We start from the raw sequence: 16,291 nt of genomic DNA, 5'->3' as shown, positions 1-16,291 counted from the left end.
TCCCAGAAAGCAGAAAAAGAAAAAAATTTACTAAAGGCAAAATAGGATTAAAGGACAGCCCAGGAGGTCCAATATTAGATTAATCAGAATTCAAGACAGAGAGAAGAATAAAATGGAGAGAATTAAGTGGAAGCCTATCTGCATCCCAAACTATGAGATATCCTTCCAACTCCCCTTCCCCCACTTAGTTCCAGAAGACTACTAGCTGATCTCCAAAGGCAGAAGATTGGAGGATTCTTTTTAGGGGAAAGTGACTGATTTAAGAGAAAATATCTAAAATAACCAGATTTGTTTTATCTTAGCTATAACATTTTTAATATCCGAGGGCTTTCTCTTCTTCTTTATAATTGTTCATTTTTCATAGCATCCTGTTTTTATTTCATTGATGTAACATCTTTTCTTTGAGGAGATAGTTTTATTATCATATCTGAATTGTATTCATTTTCTCCACGTTCCTTTTTACTAACTCAGATTTTTGGCTCTTGTGTTAGTCTTTCCTGAGCATCTGATCATTCTTGAATATCCATATTTACAAGAGAGGCACTAAAAATATGAGTGGAAACTCTGTGTGCATTGATAGGTCTTAAAGACTAGGGGGCATCACTCTATTGTGATCAGGAAGCAAGCTGGTACTTCCACTGAGAGACCCTCAAATGTCGGTATGTTCGGTACCTATGAACTTATCAAGCAATAATGCAACACGGTTCCTTTGGATTTTCAGATTGAAATGGCCCACCAAATCATGGTATAATGAGATTTCCAAAAACCAGGGATCCTGAAAGTATCCTAAGGGAAAAAACACAGTTCCTTTGGATTTTCAGATTGAAATGGCCCACCAAATCATAGTGTGATGAGATTTCCAAAAACCAGAGATCCTAAAAGTAGACTAAGGATCAAAAATCAAATGTTATGGGGCTCCTGGGCGCTCAGACAGTTGAGCGTCCAACTTCAGCTCAGGTCATGATCTCATAGCTCCTCGGTTTGAGCCCTGTGTCGGGCTCTGTGCTGACAGCTCGGAGCCTGGAGCCTGCTTCGGATTCTGTGTCTCCCTCTCTCTCTGCCCCTCCTCCACTTGCGCTCTCTCTCTCTCTCTCTCAAAAGTAAATAAACATTAAAAATTTTTAATCAAACGTTATGTGACTTAATAGATCATGGGAAGCTAGAAGACAGTGGCGTAATTGATGCCTTATGAGAAAATTCTGAGGAAAAGGATCGTCCTCTAAGTACTTAACATACAGTCAAATGATCATTCAAGAGTGAGAGAAGACTAAAAATGTTTTCAGACATTAAAGATCTCAAAATAGTAACCCTGCATGCACTCTTCCTCATGAAGCTCCTGGAAAACATACTCCCACAAGAGTAGCAGTATGGCAGGCCTCAAGAGCAACCCAGTACAGATTGAGCAAGAGGTCAGAGGACTCCAGGAGGATACTGGAAAATGAAAACAAGGATCACCTCCTGTGTAAGCACACTGAGAGAGAATTTCATAGCTCTGATGGAGAAATGAAAACAATGAACGGAGGTAATTCTTAACTCCAGGAAAAATAAAAAGTTGTACAAGAAATACAGTTTTTTAGGTGGCTTATCTGCAAACATGAAGTCACATTAACATAAATAACCAGTACTGAAAGGAGGGGTAGTCAAAGCTGTGTAGGAGTGAGGGTGTAAGAGAGCGAAATTCCTATTTTCCATAGTAGGAAGTCAATAGTAATAGTTAATGTGTCAAATAAAAACAAAACCCAAAGAGTAATATAACCACATTATTTATATAAAAGGAGGCAAATACCAGAGGCAACAACTAAAAGAACTGGAAACCCTGTCTGGGGAGGATGGGGAGTGAGCTGGGAAGGGCGGGGCGGGAGCTGCTGTTTGGGTAACAAGTGCTATAGACCTATTTGGTGTTAAAAACTGGTGTATTAAATCTGAAACAAATGAAATTTAAACAGTGAGCAAGCTGGCAGAGGAGGCTCGTGTTGGTGGCTGTGGATACTAAGAAATGGTGTTCTGGCTGCCTTAGATCTGTTCCCAAAGGGCTGGATGTCCCCAGAGTTGGCAGAGGACAGATGGTGTGGGAGGGGCCACGGAGCTTCATACCCTTTCTCAGGCATCTGCTCAGGGAATGAAAGTGGTAGGACATGGGGCACCCGGGGGGCTCGGTCAGTTAAGCTCAGATCATGATCTTGCATTTGGTGAGTTTGAGCCCCATCTGGGGCTCTGTGCTGAGGGTGCAGAGACTGCTTGGGATTCTCTCCCTTTCTCTCTGCCACCCCCCTCCCCTGACTGCTCATGCTCTTTCTCTATCTCTCTCTCATAATATATAAATGAACTTAAAATTTTTTATTTTAAAAAAAGTATCACACACGATCTCACGGTCCGTGAGTTCGAGCCCCGCGTCAGGCTCTGGGCTGATGCTCAGAGCCTGGAGCCTGTTTCCGATTCTGTGTCTCCCTCTCTCTCTGCCCCTCCCCCGTTCATGCTCTGTCTCTCTCTCTGTCCCAAAAATAAATAAAACGTTGAAAAAAAAAAAAAAGTATCATAGCCTGGAGATACCTTAAAAAAGGTGGTAGGATATGATTTTCTTTCCTTTTTTTAAAATATGATTTTCTTAATCCAGCTGCAACATGTACTTTAAAGGAGAAGAAATGATGCCAAGATGCTGGCATTGCATTTCTGTCAGATTTTGTATGGTGCTGGGAGGCTCCGAATTTCCCCAATTCTTCAGATGTTTTTTAGTGAGAAGTTGAGAGAGGGCAGGGGACTACTAAGAAGCCATTGTTTTTCACCAGACATCTGGGTTCTTCTTTCTACAACAGCCTCTTAATTTAAGGAATAATTACACACAGAAAAATGTACAGGTGTTAAGCATATAGTTGGTGAGTTTTAACAAAGGTATACCCATGTATGACCAACACCCCAATCAAGTTAGAAAGTACATTCCCCTGTATCCCTTCCCGTGCCCTATCAGAGGCAACCCTTATCCCAAATTATATCCCCAGGAGATGATTTTGCCTGTTCTTGAACTTCATATGAATGAAATCATACTACAGGTACTCTCTTATATCTGACTTCTTTCACTCAACATGGTACTTTTGAGATTTATCTGGGTTGCTGGGTGCATCAGTAGCTCACTTCTTTGTATTAATGAAGAGTATACTAATGTATAAATACAATGCAACTTGTTTATCCATTTTCTGAGCAAGTTTCTTCTTTTTGGTGACCAGCCTTGTTTCTGAGCTGGGGCAAGTCTTTGCGTGGCACTTACGGAGTTTCTTTTACTACGTGGAGTTGAAGGGTAAAAATCTAGGCTTTTGAAAAGACCAGCATAAGTTACACACATGCTATAAATGAAAACCATATGTAATACATGCTCATTTCAGTTTAGGCTATTCCTGCAACCCAGAGGAAGTGAACTAAAAGCCTGTGACAATAACCTACATGTGGGATAACTCAAGTCCAAATCAGGTTTTTGTGTCTTTGTTGTTGTTGTTGTTGTTGTTTTCTGTGAGAGGAAAGAGGGAGGGTCAGGCAGGATAAATATTTCTCAGGAAGACTCAAAAGGGCTTTGTGTCAGATTAGAGGTATGGGATGAAGGAGCACGATGAGACAAGTCCTGTTTCAAGGTGGTCATCTCCCTGTTGAGTCCCTCTTCTCTTTATAGCTTGGGCCAATCAGTCCCTCTGCAGGCTCTGTCCTATTAGGGAATTTAAGAAGCCATGGTTCAGTGGCTCAGCCTGCCCTCCAGGCCCACTTGTACCTTTCATCCTGCTCCTGGTGGCTAAAACCATGGCATTTTTTTCCAGGCATAGTGACATCATGGAAAGAACACTGAATTTGGAACCATGTGGACCTAATACCTTTAAAACAAGAAACCACTAAACATAATCAAAGAAACTATCTCTATAAATAGTTGGGCATTCTAGGCCACTGAAAGGGAATGGCCGCCAGAGACTGGCTTCCTCCTAGAACCTTAAAGTCCATTAGACCAGAAGTACTGTCATTCTGGGATAGCTGGGTGATGGGGAATTATTTCAGCTTAATGACAACAAAATATGTCATTTGAGTTGCAGTGGGAAGCACTGTGCTCCAAGAGTAAAGATATCCAGATCCTGGTCATGGTTTTACTGTGTAATTTAAGTTCCTTCCCCTCTCTGTGTCTCCCATTAAATGGAACAGGACTGCATGATCTTTGAGACACTTCCATCTCTGACATGCTAGAATATAATGCTAGAGGTTATCATGATGTGATATCTGTACAGGATTTGCTAGTGGCATCTTTATATCTAAGACAAGATACCTTTGTTCCCCCCTTGATACTTAAGTAAATATCCAGAAGTGATAAGTCAAGTGTATTCCAGGAAAAGGAAACTGAGTCGTGTTTCAGTAGTACTATTGGTACAATCCCAATTCTGGTTGCTGTTAATATTGGGATAAGGGTGTATCAGTGATATTTTGTGAATATAGGACATGTTATATGGATATCAATGAATAGGATCTCAAAGATCATATACTTCAAATTCTAAGACCCAAACATGAACCTTGGTGCCAAAGAATTCACCTCCTCCTGAGATGCTTCATTCCATTTTCATATTGCTCAAATCATTAGGAAACTGTTCATCAGGTTGAACTGAAATCTTGATTTCACATAACTATCAGTCCTAGCTTTGCTCTCTGGGGCTGCAAACTATACCTGTGTTCTTTCTGGCCAAGATTGCAAACTGCTGAAATGTTGGGCAATGTCTTGTCGGCTCTTCATCAACATTTAAAAACATCGCAATTAGTTTCCAATGTTAAAACATCATGAGATTCTGGCTTCTCTTGAAAGATCAAAAAAATCTGTATCATTTCCTCCCCAATATGATTTTTCTCTTTTTTATTAACAATTCAGTTTTGTTTCAGTCCCTATCCTCTCTGCTTCAGCCCACGTGCTTTGGGAGAGATTGATCCCAGCCCTGGTCTATAACACGGCGTGCAAACTAGTCCTACTTCATCAGCATAGTCCCACCTCTTGTCACCTTTGTTGATTCAGAAGCTGGCACTGTCTTAGACTGGGGTCCCTGGGAACAGAATCCAAGATGGAGAATTAGCACACACAGGTTTATTGAGGAGAGTTCTCAGGACAGACACCTGTGGGGACATGAAGAGAACAGAGTGGGCGTGAGAAGCTGACCAGCTAATTGCAGTGTAGTTACAACCAAGGCCTCAGCTGATCCCACCAGGAACTTGAGAATGGGGATGGCCTTTCAGAATTGTCCCAAATTGAAGTACAGGAGCCAGGCATTTGTATTCCTACATCAACCAGTTGCTGGCCTCAGGCTGCACCCGGGAAGAGGTAAAACTTTGTAAAACCTTGGGGGAAGTGGCTTTTTGAGACCTGAGACTGACTGCCAGAATATTCCTAGCAGCTATGCCTGCCCTGAAGAGGGGAACTGAGGAGACCTCCCCAGTATCCACTACAGGCACATGACCCAATCTAGACCAACAGAGGTTTGTTAAGGAGGCTTCCAGAAATGACTTTCACCTGTCTGGATATGGGTGAGGAGCTTGTGGACTGTTGGCAGCCAACTCACATGGAAGTCAGCATTGATGACATTGGTGTTCGGCTGAATCAAACCAACCTGGAAGCTTGAGTCACCCTGGACTTCTGGTGGAAGCTTCATTGTTAAGACAGTTTTGGGGCTGTGTTTTGATTACTTACAAATTAACATACTTTGATCCATACTGTCAGCCTGGAGCTGGATTCCTGGCAGTAACCTGATAAGTAGGAGCTGCCTCCCTTTCAGATGGGCCACTTGGCTTCCAGTTGACTGGTGCACACCTGGTTTTTAGGGGTGGCATTGGACAGCTAAACCCTAATCTTCTAATACTAGGAACTCAATATATAATGTCTAAAGTGGGAAAACCAAGGTAAAGCAACAGAAACATGTTTATAAACATGGAGGTAAAAATCAGAAGCTGAGTTGGCGGTAGTTGCCTCTGGGAAGATCTATCAGGGTGATGTGGGATAAAGAGATACAGCTGGTTTTTGTGGGAAGCCTTGTGCTCTTTGGTTTGAGACTCTGAGTATCCCCTGTAGAGCATGCATGCTCTGGGGCATCTTGTGCTGCTCTGTGGCTCTCCCATCTCTTAGTTCTCCTGCCTTCCCCTGGCCTTTCTCCTGGGTAGGGGGTTTCCTTAGTGCTGGTTGAATAATTGTCTTAAGCTACCATCTCTCTCGGTTAACTTATTCACTCTCTCCGCTTCTGGGAGACCTCTTTCTCCGCTCCTGATCTCCCCGCTTCAGCTCCAGGACCATGTTTCTTCCACAGGACCGCCTGGGAGCACCCCTGCCCTATCTCTAACTTGCACAGGGAGATAGCCAAGGTCCCTCCCAGCTCTAACACTCTGTGAAGTCTAAAAACTATATACAAACATTTAACAAGTCATAAGAATAGAACTCTTTTATTTACCTAATGTTCTTAGCCAGTTTTTCTTTTGTCAGAATAGGCATTTATTGAGCACCAACCATGTGCCAAGCTATAATGTGGTTTTACTGTCACGCAACTTTGCTGTTTTAACATCTTGTGCCCCAAAGTTTTTGTTTCCTCAGGTGAACCATCTATAAAATGTATGTATATAAAGTTATAAGGATTAAATGAGTCAATGTTTGTAAAGCCCTTTTAAAAATACTTAAGGGGCACCTGGGTGGCTCAGTCAGTTGAGCATCTGACTCTGGATTTCCACTCAGGTCATGATCTCACAGTTTGTGGGTTCAAGCCCTGCATCAGACTCTGTGCAGAGCCTGCGTAGGATTCTCTCTCTCTCCCTCTCTCTCTGCTTCTCCCCTGTTTGCACACGTGCTCTCTGTCTCTCAAAATAAATGAATAAAAAAACTTTAAGTACTTAATATAAAGTTATTAATTGGTACCACATTTGGAGAGCTGTGTGTGTGTGTCTGTGTGTGTACTGGGATGTTGGGGTAATGAGAAATACTCCCGCTCTTAAGAGTCACCTTTTAGGAGAGACAGATACGTTAACAAAAAAAAAAAAAAAAAATGATTTATTGTGAGTAACTGTGATACAATTCCTTGCATCAGGAATATGATATAAGGAATATCACCAAAGTACTATAAGAACCCAGACTGGGGGAAAGGGGCCAATTCTTCCTGGGGTAGGGTTGGAGCTGGAGGCCCAGGAACATTTCACCAAGGGAGTGTCATTTTCAGATGGGCTTCAAAGAATAAGTAGTAGCTTTCCAGGCTGACAGAAAGGATAAGGCAAAAGGATAAAGCATTAGGCAAAGTCCAAAGAAATGGTTTTAAATAGCCTCGCTTGTCCAGGAAATAAGAAAAATGTTTCCTAACTATAAGAATTATAGCTATTGAAAGGGCCTCACAAACAGGAGAACTTCCATGACTAGAAAACCCTCAAGAAGCTTAAAAATTCTGCATAGGAAGAATTTCTTATGCGGGACAATCTGCAAACTTTCTCCCTCTCTCGTTTTTTTTTTTTTTTTAATGTTGTAAAATTCACGTAACTTAAAACTCACCATTTTAACTATTTAAAAAAAATTTATGTTTATTTATTTTTGAGAAAGAGAGAGAAAGAGACACAGAGTGTGAGCAGGGGAGGGTCAGAGAGAGAGGGAGACACAGAATCTGAAGCAGGCTCCAGGCTCTGAGCTGTCAGCACAGAGCCCAGCACGGGTCTCCAACCCATGAACTGTGAGATCATGACCTGAGCCAAAGTCAGATGTCTAACCAACTGAGCCACCCAGGCACTCCCCGTTTTAACTATTTTAAAGTATACAATTCTGTGACATTTCGGAAATTCACAACCACCACTACCTAGTTCCAGAACAGTTTCCTCACCCCAAAAGGAAACTCTGTACCCATCAAGCAATTGCTCTCCCTTCTGGCCTCCCCTGATCTCTGGCAATGGCTTATCTGTGTTCTGTCTCTATAGAGTTGCCTGTTTGGGACATTTCATACAAGTTGAATCATACAGTATGTAGTTGTTCAATACTGTGAGAAAGACAACACCTTAATATTATTATACAAACAATTTGGTCTTATGGACCTCCTGAAAGAGCAGCAGGATCCCTGAGAGGTCTGCAGATGAGACGTTGAGAACTGCTAGTCTAGGTCATGCAAGGCACGGGGTACCAGGTCCCCAGTACAGCTTCTAACCTAGCACAAGGTGATTATCATGGCTCCATGTCCAACCTGAGGCCCGCCCTCTCCCAGCTCCTCATCACCCTTGTAAACCCTGCCAGCCGTTTTCTGCAGAGTTGAGATTAGCAATATAGCAATGGGTTCACATCTAAACTGCTCAAACGAACCAAGCAACCAAATGGGGACACATTTTTATTAGTAATAAGTCAAACTGGTGTAGCCACTCTGGAAAACAGTATGGAGGCTTCCTCAAAAAATTAAAAATAGAACTGCTCTACAACCCAGCAATTGCACTACTAGGTATTTATCCAAAGGATATAGGTATGCTGTTTTGAAGGGACACATGCATCCCAATGTTTATAGCAGCGCTATCACCAGTAGCCAAAGTATGGAAGGAGCCCAAATGTCCATCGATGGATGAATGGATAAAAAAGATGTGGTGAGGCGCCTGGGTGGCTCAGTCAGTTGAGCATCCGACTCCGGCTCAGGTCATGATCTTGCAGTCCGTGGGTTCGAGCCCTACGTTGGGCTCTGTGCCAACAGCTCGGAGCCTGGAGCCTGTTTCAGATTCTGTGTCTCCCTCTCTCTCTGACCCTCCCCCGTTCATACTCTGTCTCTCTCTGTCTCAAAAAAATAAATAAACATTGAGAAAAAATTAAAAAAAAAAGATGTGAGATATATATATATATATATATATATATATATATATATATATACATACATACAATGGAGTATTACTCGGCAATCAAAAAGAATGAAATCTTGCCATTTGCAACTACGTGGATGGAACTGGAGGGTATTATGCTAAGTGAAATTAGTCAGAGAAAGACAAAAATCATATGACTTCACTCATATGAGGACTTTAAGAGACAAAACAGATGAACATAAGGGAAGGGAAACAAAAATAATATAAAAACAGGGAGGGGGACAAAACAGAAGAGACTCATAAATATGGAGAACAAACTGAGGGTTACTGGAGAGGTTGTGGGAGGGGGGATGGGCTAAATGGGTCAGGGGCACTAAGGAATCTACTCCTGAAATCATTGTTGCACTACATGCTAACTAACCTGGATGTAAATTAAAAAAAAAAAAATTAATTAAATTAAAAAAATTAAAATCTGAATGTGGTTAAAAAGAAACCAAGAACAACAAAAAACACAAGTGTACTGCATCCTTACTTCCAATAAAATTCTGATCACTTCCTGCCACTATCATTACAGTTTATAATCACAGTAATTACCTTTTACCTGTGAGGAGAGCCGTCATGTATTTTTGAATATCAAGCAGCAGCCATGCTATAAATTGCTAGCCCCTTTCTCTTCTAATGATCACGGCTGATTTTATTCTTCAAGTATTCTCAGAGTAATTAGCATGCTTATTATACAGCATATTCAAATGTTAATGTGCATGCCGTACTGACGCTATTGTGAGACCCATTTTGCTCAGGAGCTAAAATTATGTTGCCATTCTGCTTGGTGCTAGAGGTTCTGTGCTTGAAACCTGTTTTCCACATGCAAGGAGCCAAGGTTATTTAATTAGAATGCTGAGCTAGAATGAGAAGAATCTGACACTTAATATAGAACCTGCAAGCTAAACGGGGTCAGCAAGTATAGGGCCTACACATTTGAATGAGCCATCCATCACAATAGAGACAATCCATATTTGAGCAGACTGGCTTTGGGGCATGTTTAACATTGTTCCTCCAGGGTCTCTACCAGACTCTGCCTCTGTAGATTAAACTGCCAAAAATCACAGTTCAATTGGAAATATTTTCCTCCCACTGAGCTGAAGTCCGCTTGAATTTTCACTCATTTGTTTTTTGCTCTGCCCTCTGGAGCCCCTTAAAGCATGTCTGCTCTCTGTTCTGTTACTGCCCTGCAGGGACTGAGGACAGTGACCCTGTCCCTATGGTCTGCTCTCCTAAGGCTCAGTTGTTCCAGTTCATATATGATAGGTTTCCTGTCCCTTGACCACTGTGGCTAGTTTATCAATGTCCCTCCCCTTCCCCCACCTTTTTTTTTTCAAACGTTTATTTATTTTTGGGGCAGAGAGAGGCAGAGCATGAACGGGGGAGGGGCAGAGAGAGAGGGAGACACAGAACCGGAAACAGGCTCCAGGCTCTGAGCCATCAGCCCAGAGCCTGACGTGGGGCTCGAACTCGTGGACCGCGAGATCGTGACCTGGCTGAAGTCGGACGCTTAACCGACTGCGCCACCCAGGCGCCCCTCCCCCACCTTTTTAAAAGTGCAAGCTCAGAACCTGAAACAATGATCCAGGTGTGGTCTGATCGGTATGGAAATGAGCAGATCTCTCTTGGATAAGAACTTGCTTGCTGGATAGGATTCTATAGTACTTTCCCAGAGTATATTACCTTTCTTGGTATCCAACACTGATTAATGATCAGCAAAAAAACACGAAGCTTTCTAAACTGTGCATTGGTACATAGGTAATTAGCCATTTAGACCCAAACACAGCATCTGGGATTTGTCATCATTACATTTCGTCTTGTTAAATTTGGCCAAATGCTTTGGCCTATCAAGAGCCTTTTTTTGTACTCTGAATCCATCCTTTTCATCCACAAATGTAATCAATCTATTGATACTGCTATCTTTATACAAATCAAAGTTAAAAATGGCCAACAGAAAAGGCCTCAGGATGGAGCCCTTTACCTGTTAACAGAGACCTCAAATCCAAGTATTTATTCAAAGTATTTATTGTTATAACCCTTCCTCCCCACCCTCCATTTTTTCCAACTGTCCCATCCTCTAACTCAGGTTGTCAGGGAGGGAAAACATCCAAGAATATTCCAGGTTACCAACTGGCTAAAGTGGCTGAGAAAAGAAACCAAGGAAAAGGAGTGAATAAGGCCTGTTGAAGGGCCCAATGTGGCAAGACAGGATTCTCTGAATCCTACTTTATCTAGGTATCTGTTGTGATGAGAGAGAAAATCAATAACCAGGAAACAGAACCAATGTTGGAAGCTGGACGATAGCCAATTAGTACATCAAACTGGAAGGACTGGGCAGACGAGAATAGGGACAGGGGAGGGTCACAAGGAGAATGAAGCAAAGAATGAGCATGTAAAACAGAATCTGGGCATGCCAAATGTACTCCAGAGCTGTGCTGTCCAATATGATAGCCACTAGCTAGAGTGGCTATTTACATTTAAAGTAATACGAATTACATTAAAAAGTCAGTTCCTCAATCATATTAGTCACATATCAAGTGTTCAATAGCCACATGCAACTAGTGGTCACCCTATTGGATAGTACGGAAGAACATTTCCATCACTGCAGAAAGTTCTATCGGACAGCCCACCTTCAGAGCACTCTAGGTGCCAGACCGGGTAAGATATCATTTTAGTGCATTTGTTTTTCCTTTGCTTTCCTCCAAGACCCAGCTCAAATATCAATTCTTTTGGTAATTTGCCCCATGCTTGGTCTGTAACTGTATGCTATAGGCAGCAGAGTATTCCGAGCTGTACAGTTCTTAGTAATAATGCATGAATCCAGATAGGACTTAGCAAGGAGATCTTAGCACAGCTATTTGCCAATCCTTAACCAAAATGTGGCCTTTTTCTATTTGGGGAAGACATCCTCCTTGACAAAGCAATTGGTTTTGGGACTAAGACATGTGGAGCATGAGAGAGGAAGGAAGGAAATACTGGCTCTGTCAGCCAAATCTGCTGACTCCACCTCTGCAGCTTTAAAAATCATTTGTAAAAAAGAGCTTTTGACCTCCTGTCCACAAACATTCCATAGGCCATCTTGACTGGGCAGTCAAGAAGTTGGAAGTCAAGTTGATGCAAGATATCTTGTCATCTTACCTGTGGGCCCTCACTAAAATTTGTCTGCCTTCTTTCTCTTTTAATTTCCTGTGCCAGAAGCTCTTAGACCTTCTCATAATAAGATCTATCAACTCTACCCCCTAAATCTCTCTAGAATCCATCCCCTCCTGCAATACTCTCAGTTAATTTATCTTCCCTCTCTTTCCCCACCCAGCCCTTACACTGTGACCTAACTGCTCTAAGAACCTTACCTGACCACGACATTCTCCTCCCTAAAATCCTTTGGTGCTTCCCATGACATCATACAGGCCTGCTGCTTGGGCCCCCACTACCTTTCTGGTTTCAAGTCTTTTCACTCCCTGGTGTGCATCACACCACACACTCCAGCCTCCCTGTTACCCAGAACCAAGCTGTCCTCCCACATCTCTGCCTTTGTACTTGCAGCTCCCGCTGTCTGAAATCCCCACCCCACCCCCTTTCCCCTGGGGAATTTCTACACCCCTGTGAAGGTTCCCTTTAAATCTCTTCTCTTCTGAGAAGTCAACCCAGAGCCCTCAGCCTGACTTAAGAAGTGATCCAGCAGCTATGCCCGAACACCGTCCGGGCTTTGGTCATAACACATCCTGTGTTTGACACTCATGAGTCTGTTTCTCCCACTAAACTGTGAGGTCTTAGGGGAAGGCAGCACGTCTGACTCATCTCGTATCCCCCGTGGCAAGCACAGGACCTGACTCATAACAAACACTTACTAAATGCCTGTTAAAATGAACAACAGTCTGTGCCATTATGAGGTTCCACTGTGACTGAAAACTGAGGACTAGGAGAAACCTCTCTCTGTGTGGGTTGCTACTGCTGGGCTCATTAAGGTTCACCCATGCTGATAGAGGCCTGTGGACAGGTGGTCCTTGTCAAGAATGTGGGGAGGAGGAAGAAGATGGCTGTTCCTGCCAAAAGCCCCTGTGCATGCTGGCCCTTCTTCTGCAGGCGGCAGGCACTGCATGGGCACAAGCCCATTCCTTGTTTGTCATGAAAAAGCACAGGATCCCTTGGTGAACGCTCTTGTAGGGACCCATCTGTGGGTAACTCCATAAAAAGAATTATGGGCAAGGGTGAGGAAACCTCTCGTAGAATGGAGAGGGATGAAACACTGCTACTCTTGTACAGCATGGGGCATGTCGCTGGTGAGAGAATATAGAGGTAATAGCAACACTCTTTATGTTTTAAAAAGTACACCATACCTTATGGTTACCAAGACACTTCCACTTCTGTTGTCTTCTTTAGCGTGTTATCCATGCTGAGGGGCAGGCAGGAGAGATCTGGGGTTGTTATTTATAGATGCAGAAACTAATAGCCAGAGAGGTCACAGTTTTGAGCAAAAGCCCACAAAAATGAAGTGACTTTCCCAGGGTCATGAAGTAATAATCAGAACTATAACAAATGGGGGTTACTCAAAAAGTCTCTGCTGGGTTTTCTTTAGCAAACTGTTTAAAATCAGAAACATTTTCTAGTAAACTAAGTCTGTAGAGGGCTCTCAGGCATCTCTTGGGAAATGTGACCAGATGAAATTAAAGGTTTCTTCCAGCGATGAGATTCTATGAAATTTAGTGTTTACTGTGTCCCAGGTTCATATAACTCCATAAAGTACAATTACAAGCTTGCTCGTAATTCCCCAAGTAACTATCCCTCCTGCCCAGCCTGGCATCCCTGTCTGACTTAAGAAGTCTCACGCCCAGTACTTATTTATTCCACCACTTGGTCATCAATCTCTTCTTTCCACTCCTTCTACTCCCTACAACATGGCAACTCTATTACTTGATCAATGGTTCACTTCCTCTGTCAGCGATAACTGGGATTTAGAGCCAGAGGCATGATTTCTATATAAGACTAGAAAGCAGAACTGTCATCATGTATTATTGAGATCTTAATTTAATTCCCATTAAAGGGGAATTAAATTGCCTGGATTAGTGAAGGTTCACTCTATTCTTTCCTCTCAGAGAGATGACTAAATCCATTTCGGTGCCATATTTGGTTGTGGGATATGGGGATGGATGTTTCCATAAGTCAGAGTAGGTGTGTGGTTTTCTAGAAAGGAAAGTCTGCCTTCACTGGATGGACCGATGAAGTTATTTAAGTTCTGTCTGACAGGATTCTCCCCAGTCTCCTTGCATGAGAATGAAGTATTGTACACCCATCTGAACTGGGTGAAAACAGAAGCTAATAGCAGTTCTGTGGAAATAGATACTCTATTTATCTTCTGATCCAAGAGTCCAGGCTCTATCCACTGCACCACACGCCGTTCAGGGTGGTAGTTGCTCCTTTGAGTTAATGTTTACTGAGAAGCGAAGTGAAGTGTCCAATTATAATGATAAAGGCCATATCAATAATAACATATAACCTCCTATTTCTGTTTTCATCATGAAGCCTAAGGCCCTTCAGATAGAAGAATTATGGGCAATTCTGGGTGTTACTGGCAGTCTTTGAGGATGGCTATTCTGTCTGGGTTTGTTTTAATTTCTCTCTTGATTACCAAGAACAATCTTGCACTCACATATAAGAATAAGATGTGCTTCCTGCCGATGGGGGCTTGGGGGGTCCACTACCAAGTGCTGGGCCAGGCCTGCCATGTCTCCTGTTGCAGTGGAGTGTCAGACATTGTTATGTGACTCCCACACAGGTGTCTATCATGGCTGAGCAGGGCTGGCTTCCTTAAAATGAGATGAGTGTACTAACAATAAAGAGTGGCAATACACATAAAGAAGCACAAAGGAAGTCTTCATCCTCACGTTGAACTTGCCCAGGATATATGCTGATAAAATCAGATCTGAGCATATCCTGAACTCCATCTGTTAAAGGCGTTCACAGCCACTTAGGAGAATGCCAGGCAAGAAAGACCTGGCAATACATTTTCTGCCTTCCAGAGTAACTCCTTCTTTTCCTTCCCCAACCTGGCTAAAATACAACCAAAGTGATACACACACACACACACACACACACACACACACCACACACGTGTATGTGCACACACACACATACACAAAAGGCAAAACAAAAAACCCCAAACACAAAAAACCTAACATTTGTTGAGCAGATTGTGACAGAATATCAATTAGCCAAGTGTTTGGTATGCAAACATCCCCAGTGCTCACTCACCCAGAGGAGGACTTGGAGGGAGGGGAAAAAAGAGTGTCAAGAGAATGAGGGAGCCAGGCAGGCTCCGCCAGGGAAAGTGCTGGAGCCAAAGCTCTGACTTAATTGGCAGGTGAGAATGGTGCAGTTGCCATCTCTGTCCACCTAGTGGCAGCACCTCTAGCCAAAGTCACCTCTACCTCAATTGGTTCCGGTGATGACTACTGGAGGCTTACCTGTGCTAGGCCCTCTGGCAGGCACTGGAGGTGGGACCATTTGGAAGGTTGCAATTCATCACCAGTGGTCCCTTTTAGGTAGGGACTCATCTAGGTTATTCCAACTCTAAACTCCAAGTCTAGGGGATAGAATCTACTGGAAGCAGGGAGTTGAAATTTCCAAATAAATGGAACTAAAGCATCATGTTAGCTTCTAGTATGTATTCTATGCCAGAGTAGCTAAAACTCAAGAGGATGAAGAAATAGCAAAAATAGGAGAGGCTACTGTTCAACTAGAGACACCAACAAAAGTAGCCGATACGAATAATAGTGGGTCAGTAGCAGGCCAGGGAGTGAGGTGAGTCTTGCTCTCTTCCTTCGGAGTTATAAACCAGCCACTGCAAAGGGAAGTTTCACTTTAGGATAGATTTGGACATAATCTAGAAGTTCCATGAAATGAAAAGAGTTCACTGATTAATTACACAGGCCAGCATTTCCCAAGATGTGGTATACATTCCACTGGGGACGTGCAGATAATTTAGATGAAACATCTTTTATTTTAATAGTTTGGTATTTATTTTAATGTGCCTTAGATGAAATATAATTTATTATGCCACAAGCCTGTGATTGGTTTTCTGTTCATAATGGTGATATAAAATTTCCATTTGATATTTTTTTTTCAACGTTTATTTATTTTTGGGACAGAGAGAGACAGAGCATGAACGGGGGAGGGGCAGAGAGAGAGGGAGACACAGAATCGGAAACAGGCTCCAGGCTCCGAGCCATCAGCCCAGAGCCCGACGCGGGGCTCGAACTCACGGACCGCGAGATCGTGACCTGGCTGAAGTCGGACGCTTAACCGACTGCGCCACCCAGGCGCCCCGTCCATTTGATATTTTTTAGTAAAAATGAGGGTATCTGAAGAAAAATTTTAAGTAAGTAATAATATAGAGGACATTATTACAAGAATGTGGCAAAAGTCACAAATAGGGAATGTCAACAATTGTAAAGTT

General features: G+C 42.7%; 1 long non-coding RNA gene across 3 annotated transcripts in view; it reads right to left on the bottom strand.

Annotated features, from left to right (window-relative positions):
* Positions 1–5,075: 5,075 nt before the first annotated feature.
* LOC123592563 overlaps positions 5,076–16,291 on the bottom strand; it is a 37,046-nt gene continuing 25,830 nt past the window's right edge. For all 3 annotated transcript variants that reach the window (XR_006709834.1, XR_006709836.1, XR_006709833.1), the window contains one exon: positions 5,076–5,124. This is a non-coding gene — a long non-coding RNA (uncharacterized LOC123592563). The remainder of the gene's footprint in view (positions 5,125–16,291) is intronic.

This window comes from Leopardus geoffroyi, chromosome D4, assembly GCF_018350155.1.
Source record: "Leopardus geoffroyi isolate Oge1 chromosome D4, O.geoffroyi_Oge1_pat1.0, whole genome shotgun sequence".
In the NCBI taxonomy this organism is placed as follows: Eukaryota; Metazoa; Chordata; class Mammalia; order Carnivora; family Felidae; genus Leopardus; species Leopardus geoffroyi.
Note: the sequence above shows the minus strand (reverse complement) of the source record. Positions and strands in the feature narration are given on the sequence as shown.